Raw genomic sequence first — 14980 nt, forward strand, 5'->3', positions numbered from 1 at the left:
TCTCTTGAAATTGGTGTTTTCTGACTGTTTTAGATACCATGTACTTCCTTCTTCTTAGTGTATTCCTTGTGTCTGAAGATCATTCTGAAAAGAAGGATTTTGTCTAAGGCTGCACGCTCTCTGGATTTGCAGATGGGGCAGGGAAAGGTCAGGTTGCTGCCATTGGGTGCTTGAGTGGCCAATTCTTTCTTTCGTTTACACTTTGCTTAGGCAGTTTTCACTCTGTGTCCTTCCAAACCTGGCAGCTTTTTCAAAGTGATATTCCACCACTTTGATCTGTCAGATGCCAGTATTTCCCAATCTTGGTGGTTAATATTGCCTGGCCTCAGCTGTTTTTTCAGCAGGTCCTTCTGGTGCTTGCGAGGGGCTCCTCTGTGTCGCTTTCCCTGGCATAGTTCCCCATAGAACACTGCTTTCGCCAGCCTCTTTTCATCCATGCGTAGCATGTCCTGCCCAGTGAGCTTACTAAATGTATGTGGATTAATAAAAATTTGACCTGCAGCTATATAAATATAGATATTTCCGTTACTTCAATTATTTCTCTGCTCTCTTTACAACAACAGCCTTTAATAAAAAATATAAAAATAGATGTGGTTAAATAATGGCTTTTGGTATGTCAGCCATGTTTGGGCTATTAGCCCTTTAAAGAATTCAACTACACAACAATTACATACATTTAAGGTTTACATATGAGTCACAAACTGTAAAAAAATAAAAAATAATAATGTCTCCAGTTGAAAATTGTCTAGTGACTGATCACATCAAAAAAAATTCATTTGGCCAAATTGAAATTCTGTGAATTGATACATTTTTCAGTTGGTCCAATTGAAAGTCTGTGAATTGATGGAATTTAATTCACAGAACTTCAATTCGGCCAACTGAAAAATTTAGATGTGATCAATCACTTGAAAATTTTCAATTAGAGACAAAAAGATTTTACAGTGCATTTTGTTTTTATTATTTGGGTCTGTTTTGATTTGGCTACAAAGAAGTTATTTAGATTTGGGCCGTCAAATACAATCTAATGTAAGCCACACTTCAGCTGTTGATTTGGGTCAGATCTAAGCCAAAGGAAATTTGCTAAAAGACAACCAACTAGAACCAATTGCATGGAGTCCTTTACTTACTAGATTACACCTGTGAAAATTTGTCAAGCAATATTTGACAGCAAACACATTCATTTCATCAAAATGTTCAAAGTCAAGGTTTGTTCCTCCCAGAATAAACCAACAGAATTAAAATCTTTACATAATTGAATACTTTATTTTTAGAATGTACATTCATATTTCCAAACTGGATTTCCATCCTCAATGATAAGAGAAAAGGTGATTCTGTTATAGACACTTCATTTTCCCTGACAATGATGGGTTTGCTCAAACTGGGGTAGAAATTAAATTGTGAAACATTGTGGATATAATGAGAGCACAACCCAACCAAAAATGTAATTTTGCCATGCCTTGTCCACCATAATTGTAAACACATCTCTTTCTCTCTGTTTTGGCCTTCCATCCACACTGAGACTGCATTTTTGTCCTCCGAAAATAGAGCTTTTTAAAAACGCTTTCCCACATGCAATTTAGAAAATGCCGTTTTTGCATTGTAGACTGTGGACTGTGAAAACAGGTATTTGAAAATTATGTTGCATGTTTAGTAATGCGATGCATATTGAATCGATTGATATGTATGTTTATACCGATATGTAGTATTCTCTTTCACACAGTTGCTAAAGATGTTATTTTGTACTCTCTTCATATCACAGTCCTGCAGACTGCAGACTGACAAGAGCAGAGCAGTTGCACATTATACCAAAAATACAATGGTGATTGAGTGCGACCTGGACACATCAGTGAAAGGTGAGATATTTTGTTAAATAAAATTAGCCCGAAAACGCCATTCTTGAAATGTATCCGGATTGATGTAGACGTAGCCTAAGCATATTTCATTGTCATTGGGTAAGTGAATTTGAAGCCAAAGGGAATGGCAATATTTGGCAAAAGGTGTCAGTAACCTGCAAAATTATACAACTACAAATGTCAACAGTCAATTCCGAGATAGTCCGAGGAGGAGGAAGAGCTTGTGCTTGTGATGTCATCGCAGCAGTCCTCCGCGTCAGAGAAAGATGAAGTATAGTGGAGGCCTGAGAGTCTGTGGTAGTCCTGCTGAGAATTATCTGGTAAATGGGACATGTCCATTGATGTCTGGCCTCTTTGTGAGCCAGAAACACTCCACATATCAATCAACTGTGTGCAAATGGCACAACCCATTGCTGTATGTCAACAATGTCGTCAGATCCAAATTACTTAAACAAAAATGACATAATCTTTTATCAGGGATACACTGAAAAACATGTCTGCAGAGGTCCTTACTCATTCAAGCACTGACTGCCATTTAAGAAACATTGGATGCAGTTGGAGTCAACATATGGTGTCAAATGTTAAGTGTGTTTGTGTGAAAAGAGCTATACAGAAAGAAAAAGAGCGTGAGAAAGCAGTCTGTCTGTCTATCCTAGGAATGCTTTGTTCAAACCCTCGCCTGGAGGTAGTGACAATTACAAGGTGGAGTACAAGATGAAAACTGAAAAGGATGTATTGAGACAAGAAAAAACAGAGGGACTATGAGTCAAATTGTTGTAGCATGTGCATTGCAGACCACACGGCTAGACTGAGGACTGCAACACAATTAATGAAAGGTCACAAGGGTACAAGGTCAATAGTAAATGTCATACAAAATATTGAAACATGGTCAATAACATTTCTGTCAGATTCTTAATGTGGGTTAAAAATAGGACAAAAACTGGAATATGATATCAGAGATGAGTGTTTATCTAAAAATGCAGTACCACACCTAACTTTGCTCACATTACTTTATCAACAGATAGAATATCAGAAGCTAACGAAATCCCCATTTTGCCCTAGTCAATGATCAGTGAAGCTGTATTCTCCCATCCTGTGAATCCTGGGTGTGACTCTGAACATTGTCGCTATTGTAGCTAAAGTCTCAGTGGTGTCGAGTAAATGCACATCTCTCAGACCATTGTCCACCCTGAGGAAAGAAACATAACACATTCAGCAGTGTCATCTGACATATGAGACCATTTGTGTTTCAAAACAATTCACTTTAAAGTATGTGGACTGATGTTTACAAGAACTCTGTTTAAAAGACTTAAGAAGACTAGACTTTTAGTCTTTCTTGGATTCAGTGTGTGGTCAGCCATTTCCTCTGTTCAGCTCAAGTTTACCCTTCTTTGGCTCTACGCACCTGAAAGAAAAGAGAATCTTTCCAAATGAAGAGCGCAACAACTTTCTTTGTAAAAGACTCATATCAAAATACCTATGTGCAGTCAGATGAATATAGATTATATTTATATACTGATCAGGCATACCATTATGACAGGTGAAGTGAATAACATCTTCAAAACTGCAGCTCTTGTAGGTTTTCCCGGTCTGCAGATGTCAATCCAATCAAGCATCTGCAGGATGTGCTGAACAAACAAGGCCGATCCATGGAAGCCCCACCTCAATACTTACAGGACATAAAGGATCTGCTGCTAACATATTGGTGATACCACAGGACACATTCAGTGGTCTAGTAGAGTCTTTTTTGGCAGCAAAATGGGGACCAATTTAGTAAGGTGGTCATAATGTTATGCCTGATCTGTGTATATGTATCTACGTATATATGTCTATGTGTGTATGTGTATATATATATATATATATATAAGAGAGCACCTAAAACATTTAATGGATCTTAGTTTTGATCATTTTGATTGTTTGAGCTGTGACAGTCTGACAGAGATGCACAAGCTCTGCACCCACTAAAATGTTAATAACAAGGTCTATTAAAAATGTATTTCACAGCCATGAGGTTCTTACCTCATGCCTGATGCGATGTTGCCCTAGTTGAAAACATTGCTCTGAGCTCATTGTTGATGCTTGTGTTTGTGTATGAAATTACTAAGAGGAATCTCTTTTATAGACCTAGACATTTAAGGTTTGGTGATTAACTTCTTGGAGACAGCAGACTTGCTTCCAGAATACATGGTTGTGTTAATTCATGTCATTGTCACAGCAATTGTTATTAGCAATTCAATTAAATAAATATTGATGTATTTTGTAAGAGAAAACCCATTTCAATACACTTGAATATTAAACTTTCAAAAACAGCATACCAAATATGGTTTACAAGCATCAAATCTGAGCAGAAAGCAAAGCAATATCACCACCATCTGCATACAATAGTTTTTTGTGATAAGATTTCCACTTTATATTAGGCCTTTCTGGATATACAAACATCTTGAAATGTTAATAAAGCAGAAAAGTTTTAATGCAATGTTTATGTATAGTGTGTGTGTGTGGGGGGGGGGGTCACCTCTGTGTACAGTAATGCTATTTTTTTCACGTTACTATCATTTAAAGTAGCCACACTGTAAACACAATCTTGACTAACAATAACCTGATTATTTTTATACTCAGCAATTCAATATCTACTGTGTTAAGAAAAAGAGCTGCCAGATGTTTCTGCAGCCCAGCTAGTACCACACATGCTAATGTTTATAGATAGTGGACCAAGCCAGAAATATGTTATTATCTATGTAATACACAAAGCATGCTTATTTCCTGTAATGACCCTTCAGATAATAAAAGCCAGATGCACCAATTGCGCAAAAACAGAGGAATGACGACTCACTTTGAGAAGAAAATTACAGTCCTTTGTCCGGCAGACAAGCCAGATGCTCAGATGGGTGGTCTGCAGCTCTCCGCATCCTTTTCTCCTCCTTCTGTGCTCCTCTTTCTTCAGCCTGCAGACAGAAAGAGGACTCACAATGACATCAACAACAATAGTGAGCTCTCTCATAAATATTCACCTTCCCTGTGAGATTATTTGTTTTATTGAGGCAGTTGAAGCAATATCCCGGGGGCTGTCTGAGGACAAAGAGAGGATGGAGATGAAGGGGGTTGGGGGCATGTAGGGAGGAGTGATTAAGATGAACGAGATGCACAGTGCACAGAGTATGAAGGTAACGTGGAGTAGACACTCCTTAGCTTGCTTATAGAAGGCCTGGGGCTAATTATGGATCCTTAAACATTTTAAGACGCAGTTTGTATCTATAAGTGATAAACCCAGGGAAATGGCATAGCCTAAAAACTAGGCTTTTAGGTTTTTTTCCTGTTATACACAGTAAGAGAATATATATATATATATATATATATATATATATATATATATATATATATATATATATATATATATATATATATATATATATATATATATATATATATATATATATATATATACACACATATATTAGGTAGCTACTAGCTAGTATGTAGATAATAAATGGAATTAAGAAACTAGGAAAATAAATAAAATAAAAAAACAGAAAGAGTTGTCCTGTACAGTATATATTATCGATTCAGTGTTGTTATTGTAACTATTAAAACTTTAATGATTAAATATAGATCAAATGAAAGATGGAAAAACTTTTTAAAAAATGACTTGGGGGGGGGGGGGGGGGGAGTGAAATGCAAATTGTATGTGAAATGTATTCCTATGGGTGATGTCAAGCGACTTCAACGCTTCAGCACAGCATTCCGGGAAGGCAGCGCTGCATTTGAACCGATTTGAACGCAGAAATGACGGGAAGCGACACAACATCACGCTTCAGTCGTGTCGCAAAAGTGGATCTCCACGGTCACTGCTGTCACAGGACTTCACCAAATCAACAGTTACCAAAGAAGTGTGTTTTTGATGGAGCGGTGACGATAAAGGTTCACGGTCGTGCTTTAGAAGCAGGCGGTGAGTAAAACTGCTTCAAATGTCTATGTTGTTGGAGATCGTTGCATAAGTAAACATCAGTAAACAACACGATCGTGTATAACGTTAGTTAATTTATCAATGGAGCATGCGATCTATGGTGTATGTTTAAATACATTTGTTTAGCTGACCAATATAGGTGTCAGTTTGTTTATTGTAAAACCACCCAAACATAAACCTAGCGTTCTCACAAAGCGTGCTTCGTCATTCAAATGCGCTAACGGTTACTCCATTGTTGTCCTATGTATTAGGACAACAATGGAGTAACATTGTTGCAGACAATGTTACTCCATGTTGCTAGCAGACGGTTGGCTAAACCAACCGTCTGCTAGCTGTCTCACGTCACCAAAGTCAGCTAAATCCCAGCACATAGAGACTCTTTCACCTAGATATTATCACATAGAGACTGTGTCTGTTCCCCGAATTAGTAAATACAAAAAACCATCAAAACCATTCAACAGTAAAAATTTAATTGATGTCCAACAAATAAACAACAGATATAATACGGATGAACAATTGATAAAGCTTGGGTTGCTGAATATTCGATCCCTTTCGCCAAAAACGCTTGTTGTCAATGATATGATTATAGATCATAACTTAGATGTGCTGTGTTTGACAGAAACCTGGCTAAAACCTGATGATTACATTACTTTAAATGAGTGCACCCCCCGAGATTATTGTTACAAACATGAGCCACGTCTGAAAGGTAAAGGGGGAGGTGTGGCTGTAATTTATAATAATATTTTCAGTATTACTCAGAAGTCTAGTTTCAAATATAATTCCTTTGAAGTTTTGGTGCTTTATGTAACACTGTGTAGTGTAAATGATAAATCCCTTCTGACATTTGTGTTGGCTACTGTATACAGGCCACCAGGGCACAATACAGACTTTATCAAAGAATTTGCTGGTTTTGTATCGGAGTTAGTATTAGCTGTAGATAAAGTACTAATTGTTGGGGATTTTAATATCCACATAGACAATGAAAAAGACGCATTGGGATTGGCATTTAGAGACATTCTAAACTCTATTGGAGTTAGACAACACGTATCGGGACCCACTCATCGCCTTAATCATACTTTAGATCTAATAATGTCGCATGGAATAAATGTTGATACTGTTAAAATTCTGCAGCAGAGCGATGACATCTCAGATCATTACCTAATATCATGTAAACTTAATTTACCTAAGGCTGCAAAGCCATCCCCTCGCTTCAAATATGGCAGGACGATAACCGCTGCGACTAAAGATTGCTTTGTACATAATCTTCCTCATCAGTTCCATCTCCTCAGCATTACAGATAGCCAAGAGGAACTTGATGCTGCAACAGAAACTATTGACTCTCTCCTTACTAGCACTTTAGACATAGTTGCTCCCCGGCGCTTAAAGAAGATTAAAGCAAATAATCCAACGCCGTGGTACAACGAGCACACTCGGGCCCTTAAAACAGCAGCCAGAAAAATGGAGCGCAGCTGGAAGAAAACAAAACTAGAGGTTTTTCGCAATTTGTGGAAAGAGAGCATGATTGCATACAGAAAGGCCATAAAAACTGCTAGATCTGCTTATTTCTCATCTCTTTTAGAAGAAAACAAACACAACCCTAAGTATTTATTCGATACAGTGGCTAAATTATCAAAAAATAAAGCTTCAGCTTCTGATGTTTGTAAACAACACAGCAGTAATGACTTTATGAACTTCTTTACTAGTAAGATTGATAATATTAGGAATAAAATTATAACCATGCAGCCGTCTATTACAGTATCACTTCAGACAGAGCACTGCAGGGTCACTGAGGAAAAATTACACTCATTCACTGCTATAGGAGGAGAAGAACTGGCTAAACTTGTAAAATCATCAAAATCAACAACATGTATGCTTGACCCTATACCGACTAGGCTATTAAAAGAGATACTTCCAGAGGTCATAGATCCTCTGCTTAATATCATTAATTCATCTTTGACATTAGGATATGTACCGAAAACTTTTAAGTTGGCTATAATTAAACCACTTATTAAAAAAACGCAACTTGATCCTAAAGAATTAGTCAATTACAGGCCAATCTCGAATCTACCGTTTCTATCAAAAATACTAGAAAAGGCCGTGTCTTCACAATTATGTTCTTTTTTAGAAAAAAATGGTATATGTGAGGATTTCCAGTCAGGATTTAGACCGTATCATAGCACTGAGACTGCTCTAATTAGAGTTACAAATGATTTACTCTTATCATCTGATCGTGGTTGTATCTCTCTATTAGTGTTACTCGATCTTAGCGCTGCATTTGATACTATCGATCACAATATTCTTCTGAATAGAATCGAAAATTATGTTGCCGTTAGTGGAACTGCTTTGGCATGGTTTAAATCGTACTTATCTGACCGTTATCAGTTTGTAGCAGTAAATGAAGAGATGTCACACCGATCACAAGTTCGGTATGGGGTACCGCAAGGCTCAGTGTTAGGACCGTTGCTTTTCACCCTGTATATGCTACCACTGGGAGATATCATTAAGAAGCATGGCGTTAGTTTTCATTGTTATGCTGACGATACTCAGCTCTATATTTCCTCACGCCCTGATGAAACCTACCAATTCACAAGATTAACAGAATGCATAGCTGATATAAAAAATTGGATGAATAGTAATTTTCTGCAACTTAATTCAGATAAAACTGAATTTTTAATTATTGGACAGAAAAGCTCCACAAGTAGTAACCGAGAATACTGTCTAACACTTGATGACTGCTCTGTCAAGCCCTCGTCGTCACTTAGGAACCTGGGTGTGCTCTTTGATACCAATCTTTCATTTGAAAGCCACGTCTCTAGCATCTGTAAAACTGCATTCTATCATCTTAAAAATATATCTAAATTACGGCACATGCTTTCAATGCAAAATGCTGAACAGTTAGTACATGCGTTCATGAGCTCAAGGCTAGATTATTGTAATGCTCTACTGGGTGGTTGCCCTGCTCGCTTAATAAACAAACTCCAGCTAGTCCAAAATGCAGCAGCTAGAGTTCTTACTAGAACCAGGAAGTATGATCATATTAGTCCAGTTCTGTCAACACTGCACTGGCTCCCTATTAAACATCGCATACATTTTAAAATCTTGCTTATTACTTACAAAGCACTAAATAGTTTAGCTCCCCGGTACTTAAGCGAGCTCTTAACGCATTATACCCCATCACGTCGATTGCGGTCTCAAAACTCTGGCCAGTTGATAATACCTAGAATATCTAAATCAACTGCAGGCGGTCGATCATTTTCCTATTTAGCTCCTAAATTGTGGAATAGTCTTCCTAGCATTGTTCGGGAAGCAGACACACTCTGTCAGTTTAAATCTAGACTAAAAACACATCTCTTTACTATGGCATACACATAGAACATTTTTAACTTTCATTATTCAATTCAATTGACTGATTGTTAGGCTGCATTAACTAGGTCAGCCGGAACCGGGAACACTTCCCATAACACCTGATGTACTCGTTACATCATAAAAAGAGTGACATCTACGCTAATGTTAGTCTCTCTGTTTATCCCGAGGTTTATCCCGGATCTGGGCCCTGTCCGGATCGGATGGTGGACCTGCCTGGACATGACCAACGCATCCTGGAGTGTCTGTTGAGCCGTGTCAAATGGTGTCTCCTCCGAATTTGCCTCACTGGCACGACATGCTCAAAACCCGTCTTCGGCGCAATAATTCCGATCTTTCATGTATTCATACTCTTGTGTAATTGACGCCCCATCCTAAATAAATCTGTCTCTTCCGTGATACCCTGAAAATTTTGAATAATCCGATCTAATATGATTTCCGACCTGTAAGGTTGCCAGAATAATAATCTTACACGGTGTGTTAATAGGCCAGAGGAGAACTGGCACCCCGACTGAGTCTGGTTTCTCCCAAGGTTTATTTTTCTCCATCATGCCCCGATGGAGTTTTGGTTCCTTGCCACTGTCGCCTTTGGCTTGGCTTGCTCAGTTGGGGACACTAAAATATGATTAAAGTTATTCAACTTATTATACAAATAAAATATATGAATTAGGTTTTATTTAATTCTATAAACTATAATACTGATCTGCCAACATTGTCGCTATATGATAAATTAAAATAAGCTGATAACATCACTGTTTTCTCCAGTACGACTGTACAGCCAAATCTAATTTTGTCGCAATATTATCCTGTTTGACACTGTGAAGCTGCTTTGACACAATCGTGATTGTAAAAGCGCTATATAAATAAAGTTGATTGATTGATTGATTGATTACGTTACACTATCTGACGTGCAAAACCATTTTGTTTGCTACTGCTAAGGTTTAGTCGCATACAATAGTCCATAAACCGAATCATGTCCTCGTAAACTGCGAGTAAACGCACACAAATGTTGACAGGGCACTAAATACAGTACATACCTCAGAGACGGACGTCCTGCTGTTGTTGCTTCTCCTGTTCAATTTATTTCAGCCTCCGGATCTGATTCTGGATCATATCTGTATTAGCTGAATCTGGGTAGTGTTTTCTTCTCCACGCTTGAGGACGTCACCACTTTGTGTGCGCTCGTCATTCTTGAGCTCCGCCCACACAATACGCCTCCAGCCACTCGTTTTTTTTTTGTGGAAAGACTCGGTACAGCCTATCTTTCTTTTATAAATATAATAAAACTAAAGACTTTTCGGAGATATGAAGGATGCAATACTACTCTATAGGTACTCAAGATTGACATGAGATTGACTGAAACTGAGTGTTTCACCCCCCCCTTTAACTAAAACTGAAATAAAGCCAAATAGAAATATATAATAAAACAAATATTACAAAAGCGCATAACAAAATTACAAAAAATAAAATGTAAATGAAAAAAATAAAAATAAATGAAAAATGAAAAGCTAATTCAAATATGAATAAACAAAGTATTATACATATAGTATAATAGTGAAAAAAAATTGTCCATGTTCAGTACAAAACAATTAAAATAATATTTAAAAAATGTATATATATACATTTTGGGACGCCTGCCTTTAAGCTCACATGAATTTTAATGACATCCCATTCTTTATTAACAGTGTAGTGTGATTTTTAGGGGCATCTAGCGGTGAGGTTGGGAATTACAATCGACCAGCGCTACGGTAGCCGACACAAGACAAAAATGCAGTCACCAGGGGCTTCGTTTATCAACGGTGCGTATACGGAACCCGTTCTCACTCCCAAGGCGTCAAAATCCGAAGCATGGTCAAGTGCCTTCCGCGTCACAGTTAAGACGCTAAAGGTGCCCCTGGGCGTCATTTTGCAACGCGCTGGGTGCTCCATTCATTACAATGATAAACCTTTGGCGTCATAAACAGACGCATTTAATTATTTGCGTTTATAAAAGCAGACATGATTTTATTAATATTTAAAGGCTACTTTTATATTTTGGAGCAACTAACTCCACTCCTACCCTAAACCTACCCATATCTAAACAATATAAAACACATACCAGGCAAATAAATGTACAGTCACAGGTATTTATTGCAAAAACTGACCAAAGCAGTATAAAAGTATTAACTCATGTTGCATTCCAAGTCTTCTGAAGTCATACGATATCTTCATGTGAAGAACAGAGTCGATCTTGATGTTTTAATCGCTGAAATGATGATCCCGCTGCCCCGTGAACGAACTCATTCATTTCTCATTCAAATAATTCAAAAGACTCTTGAGCATGACGCGATCGGTCACAAGACACACGAGAGCCAATGACATTTTACAATCAATGCTGACGTAATGACGTAATTGGTCACAAGACATACGAGAGCCAATGCAATTTCACTATGAAATCTCACGTAACCGGCGCCAATATTTGAAATTTGATTGTGTTTGTTGATGATCTTCTGCGGATGGAGATGCTGATCGCTTTTGGGGATTTTCTTCATACAAATCAATCGTTTGGCCTCGGAAAACTTGGATTATTTAACTTTTTTGAATAACTTGTGTATGCAGTCGTATATGTCAGGCTATATCCTGTGTTTTATATCATGTTCAGACAAATGGGTAGGTTTAGGGATGGGATGGGGTTGGGTTACATGTTAAGCATGTCTAAATAGCGTAAATAAAATAAATGTAAATAAAATTATGCTTGCTGATTAAATTGAAAAACACGCTCCAACATGTCATAATGGCAAAATTATAAACTAATACAATTTCACCATGACGATAACATTACTAAAACCCAGCGCGTCTGTGTATGACGCCAAAGGTTTCTCACTGAAATGAATGGAACACCCAGAGCGTCGAAACATGACGCCTTGGGGCACCTTTAGCGTCTTTATTGTGACGCAGAAGGCACTTGACCATGTTTCGGTTTTTGACGCCTTGGGAGTGAGAATGGGTTGGTATACGTACAGTTCTGTGCCTAGTGAGTACGTGAGAACAGTTTCACGCAAAGTGTGGGATTTACCAACTTGTACTTATACATAGAAATGTGTGTAAATATAAGCAAAGCTCTGAGCATGCTTATGCAGAGAATCTAGTGGTAGAACAGCGATACTACACATAAAACAGTATTTAAAGGGATACTTCACAGCTTTTCGATATTAAACTATGTTATTCCCTTAACTAACACGAGTTGATACATACCTCTCTCGTCTCAGTGCGTTCACTTAATCGCTCTGATACGTGGTGACGATCTAATAGCATTTAGCTTAGCCCACTAAGCTCAGTTCATTTACTATGATCCCAAACAGAGATCAAGTTAGAAGCGACCAAACACCTCCATTTTTTCCCTTTTTAAATACAGTTACACGAATAGTTGAACGATCAAGTATGGTGACACAAAATGTGGTGCTTCTCTAAGTGGATTAAAAAGGATAACTATAATGTATGGCGGAATAGCACTTCTGAGAGTATGACTCGGCGCAGTAAAAAGTCACGGCTGAAAAATCCTCCCTCACATCTCCCCCTCCCCCCTATTGACAGAAATGAGAGATGGAGGGGGAGATGTAAGCGAGGATGTTTCAGGCGTGACTTTTAAGATTAAGTGCATGCACTGAGACGAGAGAGGTATGTATCAATTCGTTTTAGTTAAAGGGTAACTTCAGCGATTAGCATATGGCTTTGTATCAGTAGAAACCCTGGAGTATATTCAAATAATTGTGCTTCCCCCCCTCATATCCCCATGAGACAAGAGATTTATGCATTTTATTTCTGGAAAAATTCCTCATAGGACGCAAATTGATGATATTTGCATCATCGGAGGAATGTTTGGCCAAAGGTTAAGACTACAACCAGGAGACGGAGCCATTTCCGCATGTTTTGAACATGGGGGTTCTTAATAACCCTGCACATGGGGGATGGGAGATCACGCTTACAGCTTACAGCTACAGGCATTTTTTAAACGGAGCTATGGTGAGCAATGTAAGTGTTTTAACTTCTCAAATTAATTTCTATTAAAGTTAACCTTGCAAAGGCATGAACAGAAACACGCCAGACTGAACTCGCGTTGTGAGTGTATGCCGCGAGTGTGGTCGCGATTACCTCAGCTCTCTTCATGAGAGCTCATTTATCTGACTCCTGCAGTTAGTGCTCAGTGCTGTGATACTCACGCGGTGACTCACTCATTATATTGAACAGACACGTTCAGTTTTTAATTGTAGTGTCTTCTCCAACTCAGTCACAGTAATCCAGTAGGTGGCTTTGGGAATGGCCTCACAGGGCAGCAAGGCATTCTGGGAATTGTACTTTATCATCCCAATGAGACAAAAATATATTTTCTGTCTTTTCTCAGTCTAGAAGGCACCAAATTCAAAAATAATTTCACATTTCTACTACATTGATGACTCAGTTTAAATACAGATTCATCTTCCCAGCGCTGAAGTACCCCTTCAAGGGAATAACAGTTTAATAATGAAAAAGCGGTAAAGTATCCCTTTAAGAGTGTCACGGTATGCATTTAGCAATCTACATATGTCCTGTATTTCCTTTAATTATAAAACACTACATTTATATATAATTACACATTGTGTTTAAAATGACTTTATACACTCACCTAAAGGATTATTAGGGATACCTGTTCAATTTCTCATTAATGCAATTATCTAATCAACCAATCACATGGCAGTTGCTTCAATGCATTTTGGGGTGTGGTCCTGGTCAAGACAATCTCCTGAACTCCAAACTGAATGTCAGAATGGGAAAGAAAGGTAATTTAAGCAATTTTGAGCGTGGCATGGTTCTTAGTGCCAGACGGGTAAGTCTGAGTATTTTACAATCTGCTCAGTTACTGGGATTTTCATGCACAACCATTTCTAGGGTTTACAAAGAATGGTGTGAAAAGGGGAAAACATCCAGTATGCAGCAGTCCTCTGGGTGAAAATGCCTTGTTGATGCTAGAGGTGGGGGAATGGGCCGACTGATTCAAGCTGACAGAAGAGCAACTTTGACTGAAATAACCACAGCATAACCATCTGAGGTTAACGCTGCATACCAACTGAGGTATACAGCAAAGCATTTGTGAAGCTACAACACGCACAACCTTGAGGCGGATGGGCTATAACAGCAGAAGCCCCACTCATCTCCACTACAAATAGGAAAAAGAGGCTACAATTTGCACAAGCTCACAAAAATTGGACAGTTGAAGACTGGAAAAATGTTGCCAGGTCTGATGAGTCTCAATTTCTGTTGAGACATTCAGATGGTAGAGTCAGAATTGAATGTAAACAGAATGAGAGCATGGATCCATCATGCCTTGTTACCACTGTGCAGGCTGCTGGTGGTGGTGTAATGGTGTGGGGTATGTTATCTTGGCACACTTTAGGCCCCTTAGTGCCAATTGGGCATCATTTAAATGCCACGCCCTACCTGAGTATTGTTTCTGACCATGTCCATCCCTTTATGACCACCATGTACCCACCCTCTGATGGCTACTTCCAGCAGGATAATGCACCATGTCACAAAGCTTGAATCATTTTAAATTGATTTCTTGACAATGACATGACAATGAGTTCACTGTACTAAAATGGCCCCCATAGTCACCAGATCTCAACCCAATAGAGCATCTTTAAGATGTGGTGGAACGGGAGCTTCGTGCCTTGTATGTGCATCCTACAAATCTCCATCAACTGCAAGATGCTATCCTATCAATATGGGCCAACATTTGTAAAGAATGCTTTCAGCACCTTGCTGAATCAATGCCACGTAGAATTAA

The sequence above is a fragment of the Pseudorasbora parva genome, chromosome 3 (genome assembly GCF_024679245.1).
Source record: "Pseudorasbora parva isolate DD20220531a chromosome 3, ASM2467924v1, whole genome shotgun sequence".
In the NCBI taxonomy this organism is placed as follows: Eukaryota; Metazoa; Chordata; class Actinopteri; order Cypriniformes; family Gobionidae; genus Pseudorasbora; species Pseudorasbora parva.